The sequence below is a fragment of the Sciurus vulgaris genome (assembly GCF_902686455.1).
Source record: "Sciurus vulgaris genome assembly, chromosome: 7".
In the NCBI taxonomy this organism is placed as follows: Eukaryota; Metazoa; Chordata; class Mammalia; order Rodentia; family Sciuridae; genus Sciurus; species Sciurus vulgaris.
In genome coordinates, this window is record NC_136467.1 from 13,379,716 (window position 1) to 13,388,316 (window position 8,601).

Genomic DNA, 8,601 nt, shown 5'->3' on the forward strand with positions numbered 1-8,601 from the left:
TATTGTTTCCTGACGTTCTCTCTGCTAGTAAACATCTGCAGAATTCTTTCCTAGGTATGAGTCTCAAACCTGATGGAGTTCTTGGTTTCTTAGTATCTCTGAATATTATTTTCCTTCTAAATTTAATGGGGACCACATGGAGTCCATTTGAGATACTAGGTGGTGTTAAGGGACAGAAAGATGAGGTGGTAGGAATATGAGGTCAAGAGAAAAATCCTATAAAATGGGCCCATCGTGCTGACCCCTCATGCTTTATTTGCCAAAAACTAATTTACCTGCAGCCCTGCCTGGTCTAAGTGGACAGGATGTATCACATTCCTCAGCAAATAATCTGTTATCTGCAGGGAAATAAACTTGAGAGGAGGAATCCAAGTTACTCTGAAGGGAGAGAAATCTGTGACCCTTTTCACAGAGTGGATCCCAGAAGGTAAGGATAATTCCTCCTAACCATAAAACCTGTAAAGGTGATCAAGAAACCAATTAGAACCAGTCAGCACAGGCCAAGGTGAGAGAGTTGTCATGGCAATGGAGACTTAAAAGTCTGAGGTTACTCTGCTGTCAGTCAAAAGTCAAGAGGTGGACCTGGTTAGGACTCTCTGGAAACTTCCTTGGGATCTCCAATTAAACTATTGTGCAGAAAAAGCACATGGTCCTTCTCTATGAGAGGACCCACTCTCTCCCTTGACAATGTCAACTTTCCCTTTTCCTTTCCCTTCAAAAAACTCCTTTTACTCTGAGCAACATATCTGAAATCTTTCTGACCTCCCAAGAATCAGGGTTTGAGGTGAGGGACTTTGCCCAGCCTTGGTTTCCCAGAAGACCCAGCTCTATAACAGCGGGAACATCCTTAAACCTAACTGCTTACGTGGTTGTCACTAGATTCATTGAGGAGACTTGAGGCTTTTTGAGACTTTTGTGATTTGGAGTACAGATATAGTTGGCTTTTCTAACCCATGAAGTTTAAGACCTCTGGAAACTTTCTATTCTATATGATCTTTGCTTAAAAATTGTAGCATTTGGCTTAAACTTTTGAATAGATTTTTTTTTTCTTATAATTCCTTGCTAAAGGTAGTGAGAAGAAGCCAACAAACACATCCTCTATTAGGGCTCCAGCTCACCAATCCCTTCAAACTCCTACAGATGCCTGTTTAAACCTTTGGGTTGCCTCTGTGGACAGTGGTCTTCAGTGTTCTGGCCTGTGCTGTGCTAAGAGCTAGTACACTGTGGCCTTTGGCCACCCTGCCCCGCTAGCCCTCAGAAACTGAATCTTTGAGAAGGACTTTCTCTTACACATCTCCATATCACCTTCACTGAGCCACTGCACTTTCACAGTGTAAGTACTTGCTTTTCTTTGGATAAATGAATCTCTTGGCTTTAGGAAGTACCTGCTACAGAGCTCAGAGGAGCATTGGAAGTGTTTTTTATTTACACTTTCCAGATCAATATTTTTTCCAGCTACAAAATGCAGAGGTTGAATGAGCCACCATCCAGCTGAAGTAGTCTCTGTTTCTAATGACTGATGCTTCTCCTCCCATCCCCCTTAGCCTTCAGTCAACTTTCTCACAGAAGAGGAAACAAAGTTCACAACTCTGAAGGAAATCATTGATAAGCCCCCCACCCCACCACCTTCTTCCTTTCTTTGTTCATTCATTTGAAACTCTGCATTGCTTTCTCTTGCCAAAGTCTGCAAAGAACTTGCAAAGATGAATAAAATGTGATCCACGTCTTCAGTGAGCTCTCATGGAAGTTATGGATATAGACTTATTATGAAATTAGTATGTTTAAGCATTTTGTGTGCTCTAACAGTGACTTGTATGATGTGCTTTGAAAGGTATCTTCCTAATGGAGATCAAGAAAAGCATCAAATTGAAAAGAACATCTGGGTTGAGCTTTGGATAATAAATGGGATTTAACAGGAATAAAAGGAGAGAGAAGGGCACTTCAGGCAAAGAAATAGCCTATAGAAAGGTCATGAAGTTATACAAATAGTAGTTTGTTTTAGGAGCATGATTCATCTTGTAGATGGAAAGTACTGTGTCTTTCAGTTGTTTGGTTTGTATTGTTTGCTCTGTTTTGGTAAGAGTGGTAATAGACAAAGATATCATAAAATTATTTTAATCCTTTTTGTTTGAGAAAAAATATTTGGGACTGTAAAAAATTCTTTTCTGTTATTTTATTGACCTGTTTCTATCCATTATTTTCTCTCATGTTTCAATTTTTTTATTTTTAATTCAAAAGAATTCTGTAGTTCCTGAAATTCCTGTAGAAAGATGCTTGCTTTTATGTAATCCCTTCATGACCTCCGATTCTATTTCTTTTCATCTAAGGTTTATAAGAGCTTCTGGTAGAATGATTCCAAGGTGAGCTTGCATGGTGTTAATGGACAGGACAGCCTTGTCAATGCAGCACTGAAAAAACCACCTTTCTTATATTTTTTCACCAAGTGCATTTATCATCCATCAGACTGCACTTGTACAAAAAAAGGAGAAAGAGTGGGTAGTAAGTTTTCAGGGTTTCTGAAGAAAAATAAAGTGTTTCTTCCCTGAAGGATCACTGATGACGTGGCATGGACAGCACGTAGATGATTCTAGAATGGGAGTGTAATGTTTGAAAAACAGGTGGTAGGTATTTAGAATCACTGCCACCCAAAGCATTTGTTAAAGGAGGATCAAAGTTGCCAGCCCAGAGGTGAATATCCAGGAGTCGAAAGACTGGCATGGGAAGTAGGTTCCGGTGCTGGATGTTCTTCTATTCTTTTGGCCTTTAAAATGATTGCAAGTTGCCCTCACCTATCTTACACACCTGCCTCCTACCTCTAATCAATCCTAAAGTCTGATCTCCATTTCAGGAGAACAGGAGTCCATTTCCTTCCCACCTATAAGGAGACTGATGAATATTGGAAGGCATTTCGCCAGCGTGGCCCATGACCATTAGGAGGCAAACCTTCCGGAATGTTGTAGTGCTACATCTGGCAAGAGCCAGATGGAAGTAAACGGATTGAGAGGCTCAAGGGCAAGCACTCAAACTAAATTCCCAGAGATAAAACAGCAAAGAAACACCGAAATGTCAAGCTTTGGTGTTTGTTTTGTACTTTTAAGCCATGTCATGGTAGAAATTGCTGTGGAGGAGGAAAATAGTGTGTGGAGAGATTTGAAAAGGAATAACTATGCTCCATTTGCTGTGTACGGGAAGTCTCTAGTAGACCTCAGGCATTTTCTGTGCTAATTTGCATTTTCTATGATGTACTATTATAATTGGTTTTACGTTCCAAGATTTTGAGGGTTTTTGTTTTGTTTTGTTTTGGTTTTTGGTTTTCCAGTATGAATCTGTTTAGCATTCTTTATTGGTAAAAGGACAGCCCGGAACTGTTTCTCAGACATTGCCCACCTCTAATGGTCTGTGGGTCCATTGGTTGGTGGATATTCTCTGGATTATGCATGTTTTCCGACAATCTGATGAGTGTGTGTGAATGCCCACCTCTTCTACAAGTTTCTTTTGTGTTGTGTATACAACAGTCTCTTGTGCTTGAGACCATTCCAATGATCCAATGACATTAATTTTTTAAATAAAAAATCTACAATTATAGCATTGAGCAAACAAAACCTTATCTATGTATTCATCTTTCTTTTTAGGAAAAGGAATTCTAGTTGAATAGATATCCAGGCAGCTCAGAGAAGACCGTCCTTTTCATGACTGTTCACTGTGGCCCTGGTTGTTTCCTGCATATTCACACACACTTACATATTCATTACACACTTTTTTCAGGGAAAGAAGGGAATAACAGTGGTTAAGTTAAAATATACATGCATATATACCATCTTATATATGCCAAACACATAAAAAATTGATTAAATGTTTTCAATGTCTCAAATTCATGCTTCGTACATAGGCTGACTTTGTATTTTCAGTAGCTTCTTACAGTCTGAGTTTACAGGCCAAATAGAGAAGCTGAATCCCTGGTATCTAAATTAGCAAACAGTTTTAGGAATTAATTCCATTAGAAGTAGCATTTTTAGTGGAGCTGAGGGCTTAAAGATACAAAGAAAACAAAAATTGTCTAATAAGAAAAAAATGGGGAAGAGAAATGAAGATCCAACTTGTTACAAGTTTAAAGAAGGGGAAAAGAACACACAGCTGAGAGAAATGGAGAAAAGCAAGAAAATCAGCAATTTAATAGGAAAAGGCTTAGGACTGAATTTCAGGAATGAATTCAGAAAGGTCAACAACCAAATGGACAGAATTAATAATGAACAAGTATTGAAAATTGGCGATTGAAAAAAAAAGATGATAGGAAATCCCAAGGATGATTTCAAGATCCACAAGTTTAAATGAAAATGAGAAAATGACAAGAGATGCCAAAGTTGTATAAATTTTGACACCATTAGCACTTCCTACATAATTTAAATCGCTTTAATAAGAATTTAGTTTAAATATATTTCTATAGATTCTGTCAGGAGTGCATGAAATATTAATTCTGCTGTTATCTCTAAGTGATAAAGAGGGTAAAAGAAAAAACCTAAATTATGATGTATAGCCAAAAATATGTTTTGGGGAATACTAAATGAAGTTTTTGGAGGTAGTTGGTATTTTTCCTGTTCGCTCAGGAGTGCCTAAATCCCACTCCTTCATTCCTCCTCATTCATGAGATTCCTGCTCACAAGGACTATTTAGAAAAGAAGCAAGAGTCAAGTGAGAAATAATGTTCTACTATATTAACATCTGAACAAGTTCTGGGAGACTCCCAGATTGTCCTGTGAAGACTGTACTAGAAATGGGGAATCAAGTTTTCAGCGATCCGTTCCACTTCCAGCATACTGTTAGATCCCTTGGTTCAACACTTGATTGGGGGAGATTAACATCCCTGCTGCAGAATCAGAAGTGGCGCAAGGCACAGGAGAAGCCATGGCGTGTGTACCCTGTGGAGGTGGCTTCTACCTCCCTGCCTGTTGATGGCATAAAGAGCAAACAAGGTTTATCATGGCTGCTGACCTTTAAAGGTCAGTAATCTAACACACCCGCAAAATGCTACTCGGTTTTCCTAGTCTTAGAGTATAAACATCTCTTCTTGTGGACTGGAAACTGGGTATGGTAAGAGGATATTTAGTGTTCTTTAACATATAGAGAATTAGGAAAAAAGAGATAAAGCATTCTAAATGGACAGAGATGGCAGAAACCAGACCTGAGAATAGAAGCGATGTATCTAGTAAATGATTTCTAGATCAAGTTCCCCAAAGGGCTCTGTCTACACTACAGAGCTGGCAAATGATCAGCCTCCACAAAACACATACTACGTGCATTGCCTGATTGCAGAAGAACCAGAAAGGGCTGCGTCCCTCAAACTGTCTTTCCTGTTCAGTCAATCTTGAGTGAATCTTACCTTGCACCAAGGCTTTTAATTGCACAATTAAAGCTGTGGTTTCCTTCACACATCAGTGGGTGAAATACATTGACTTAAACAAAGACTAAGGACTAGATTGGCATTTTCAAAACTTTACGATTTAAATGGTTGGTTAAAAAAAAAAAAAACTAGCAACAAGAAATTAAAGGGAAAAAACATAGGATTACTTACATTTACTTGGGTTGATTAAGTACATTAAAACAAACAAATTCAATATATAATACTAATAAAATCATATTTATGAGAAAGATGTTGTAACTTTGTTGTGGATGAAATTAGTTCATGAGTTCATGTTTGTCTGACAGTTTTCCCAAAGCAGTTGGACTTGACATTTTGCTTGGCATACCCAATATAAATGCTTCTTCAATCGGAAGGGTAAAATCGGATGGATGGAAAATTATAAGTAAAGTAAAAATCGGCCACAATAATGAAGTTTTAACTTATGAAGGGACTTTTTCTCAGAGATTCTAGCCAAATACTTCCCAGAGTATTTAGGAAATGAAGTAATGAAATGTCAAAGGCACTCATCATGCTTAAAAACTAATGATCCATAAATGATATCTTAATGCTGAAGGAAGGAAACATGGCTAAGTCTCTTTTCATACACTGTGAATGGGACAGTGATTGGAAATCTGAAACCAATTGGTCACTGTACACAAATGGGGTACAACTTTCATTTCTCTGGTTGTATACAAAGTAGAGTCACACCATTTGCATAATCACACATGTACATAGGGTAATGATGTTTGTCTCACTCTATTACTTTTCCTTCCCCCCCACCCCCTCTCCACCCCTCATTTTCCTCTATACAATCCATCCTTCCTCCATTCTTGCCACCCCACACCCCTCCCCCCATTATGTATCATCATCCACGTATCAGAGAAATCATTCAGCCTTTGGTTTTGGGGGATTGACTTATTTCACTTAGCATGATATTCTTCAACTTTATCCATTTACCTGCAAATACCATAATTTTATTCTTCTTTATGGCTGAATAATATTCCATTGTGTATATATACCACAGTTTCTTTATCCATTCATCTGTTGAAGGGCATCTAGGTTGGTTTCACAATCTAGCTATTGTGAATTGAGCTGCTATGAACATTGATGTGGCTGTGTTACTGTAATATGCTGATTCTAAGTCCTTTGGGTATAGGCCAAGGAGTGGGATAGCTGGATCAAATGGTGGCTTCATTCCAAGTTTTCTAAAGAATCTCCATACTGCTTTCCAGAGTAGTTGCATCAATTCTTGCTTGTATTCTTGATAATAGACATTCTAATTAGGGTGAGATGAATTCTTAGGATAGTTTTGATTTGCATTTCTCTTATTACTAGAGAAGTTGAACATTTTTTCACATATCTGTTGATTGTTTGCAGATCTTCTGTGAAATTTCAGCTCATTTCCTTAAACCATTTATTGATTAGGTTATTTGTATTATTGGTGTAAAGTTTTTTGAGTTCTTTATAGATTCTGGGGATTAGTGTTCTATCTGAAGTGTGTGACTTCTATTTCATTGCTTGAAATTGATCTATTTAAATTGTTTATGTCCTCCTGATGCAGTTTTGGTGATTCATATGTCTCTAGGAACCTGTCAATGTCTTAGATTTTCTACTTAGTTGGAATATATTTTCAAAATAGCTTCTGATTATATTTTGTATTTCAATAGTGTCTGTCATGATATTTCCTTTTTCATCACAAATTTTAGTAATTTGAGTTTTCTGTCTCCTTCTCTTCATTATCTCATACTAGACAAAAGTGCCAAAAACATACAATGGAGAAAAGATAGCTTCTTCAACTAATGGTGCTGGGAATACCAGAAATCCATAAGCAGTAATATGAAATTAAACCTCTATTTCTCACCATGCACAAAACTAGACTCAGAATGGATCAAGGACTTTGGAATTAGACCAGAGACACTTCACCATATAGAAGACAAAGTAGGCCTGAATCTTCATCATGCTGGTTTAGGATGAGACTTCCTTAACATGACTCCCAAAGCACAAGAAATCAAAGCAAGAATCAAAATATAGGATGGATTCAATCTAAAAAGCTTTTTCTCGGCAAAGGAAGCAATAAACAATGTGAAGAGAGAGCCTACAGAGTGGGAGAAAATCTTTTCCACATGCACTTCAGAGAGAGTACTTATTTCCAAAATTTATAAAGAACCTACAAAACTTTACACCAAAAATACAAAGAACCCAATCAGTAAATGGGCCAAGGAACTGGACAGACACTTTACAGAAGAAGATATATGGAGATTAATAAATATGTGAAAAAGTGTTCAACATCTCTAGTAATTAGAGAAATGCAAATTAAAACAACTCTAAGATTTCATCTTACTCCAATTAGAATGGCTATTATCAAGAACACAATAATAGATGTTGGTGTGGATGTGGGGAAAAGGGCACACTTTTCCATTGCTGGTGGAGTTGCAAATTAGTGCAGCCACTCTGAAAAGCAGTGTGAAGAATCCTAAGAAAACTTGGAATGGACCTACATTTTGACCCAGTTATCCCACTCCTAGGTTTATACTCAAAGGGCTTAAAATCAGCACACTACAGTAACACAGCCATATCGATGTTTATAGCAGCTCAATTAACAATAGCTATATTGTGGAACCAACCTAGATGCCCTTCAACAGATGAAAGGATAAACTGTGGTATGTATACACAATGGAATATTATTCAGTCAAAGGAAGAATAGTATTATGGCATTTGCAGATAAATGGATGGAATTGGAGAATATCATGCTAATTGAAATAAGTCAATCCCAAAAAACCAAAGGCCGATGTTTTCCCTGATAATTACATGATGATATATATTGGGGGTGAGCGGGTTGAGGGTGAGTGAACAATGGAGGAACTTTAGATTACATAGAGGGAAATAGGGGGAGTTGGGGGTACTATGAAAGATGGTGGAATGAGACAGACATTATTACCCTATGCACATGTATGATTACATGAATGGTGTGAATCTACATCGTGCACAACCATAGAAATGAAAAGATGTGCCCATTCGTGTACAATGAATCAAAATGCAGTCTGTAAAAATAAAAAAAAACTATACTTCTAAATTTTATTATCAAAGTATGAAATATCACTATTAAAATGTGTGTTAATATCAAAACAAATGATTAAATGGTTATTAACCATGCATCTCCTATGTTTACTTGAACTTTAACTGAGACATAGATTTCCTGGTCT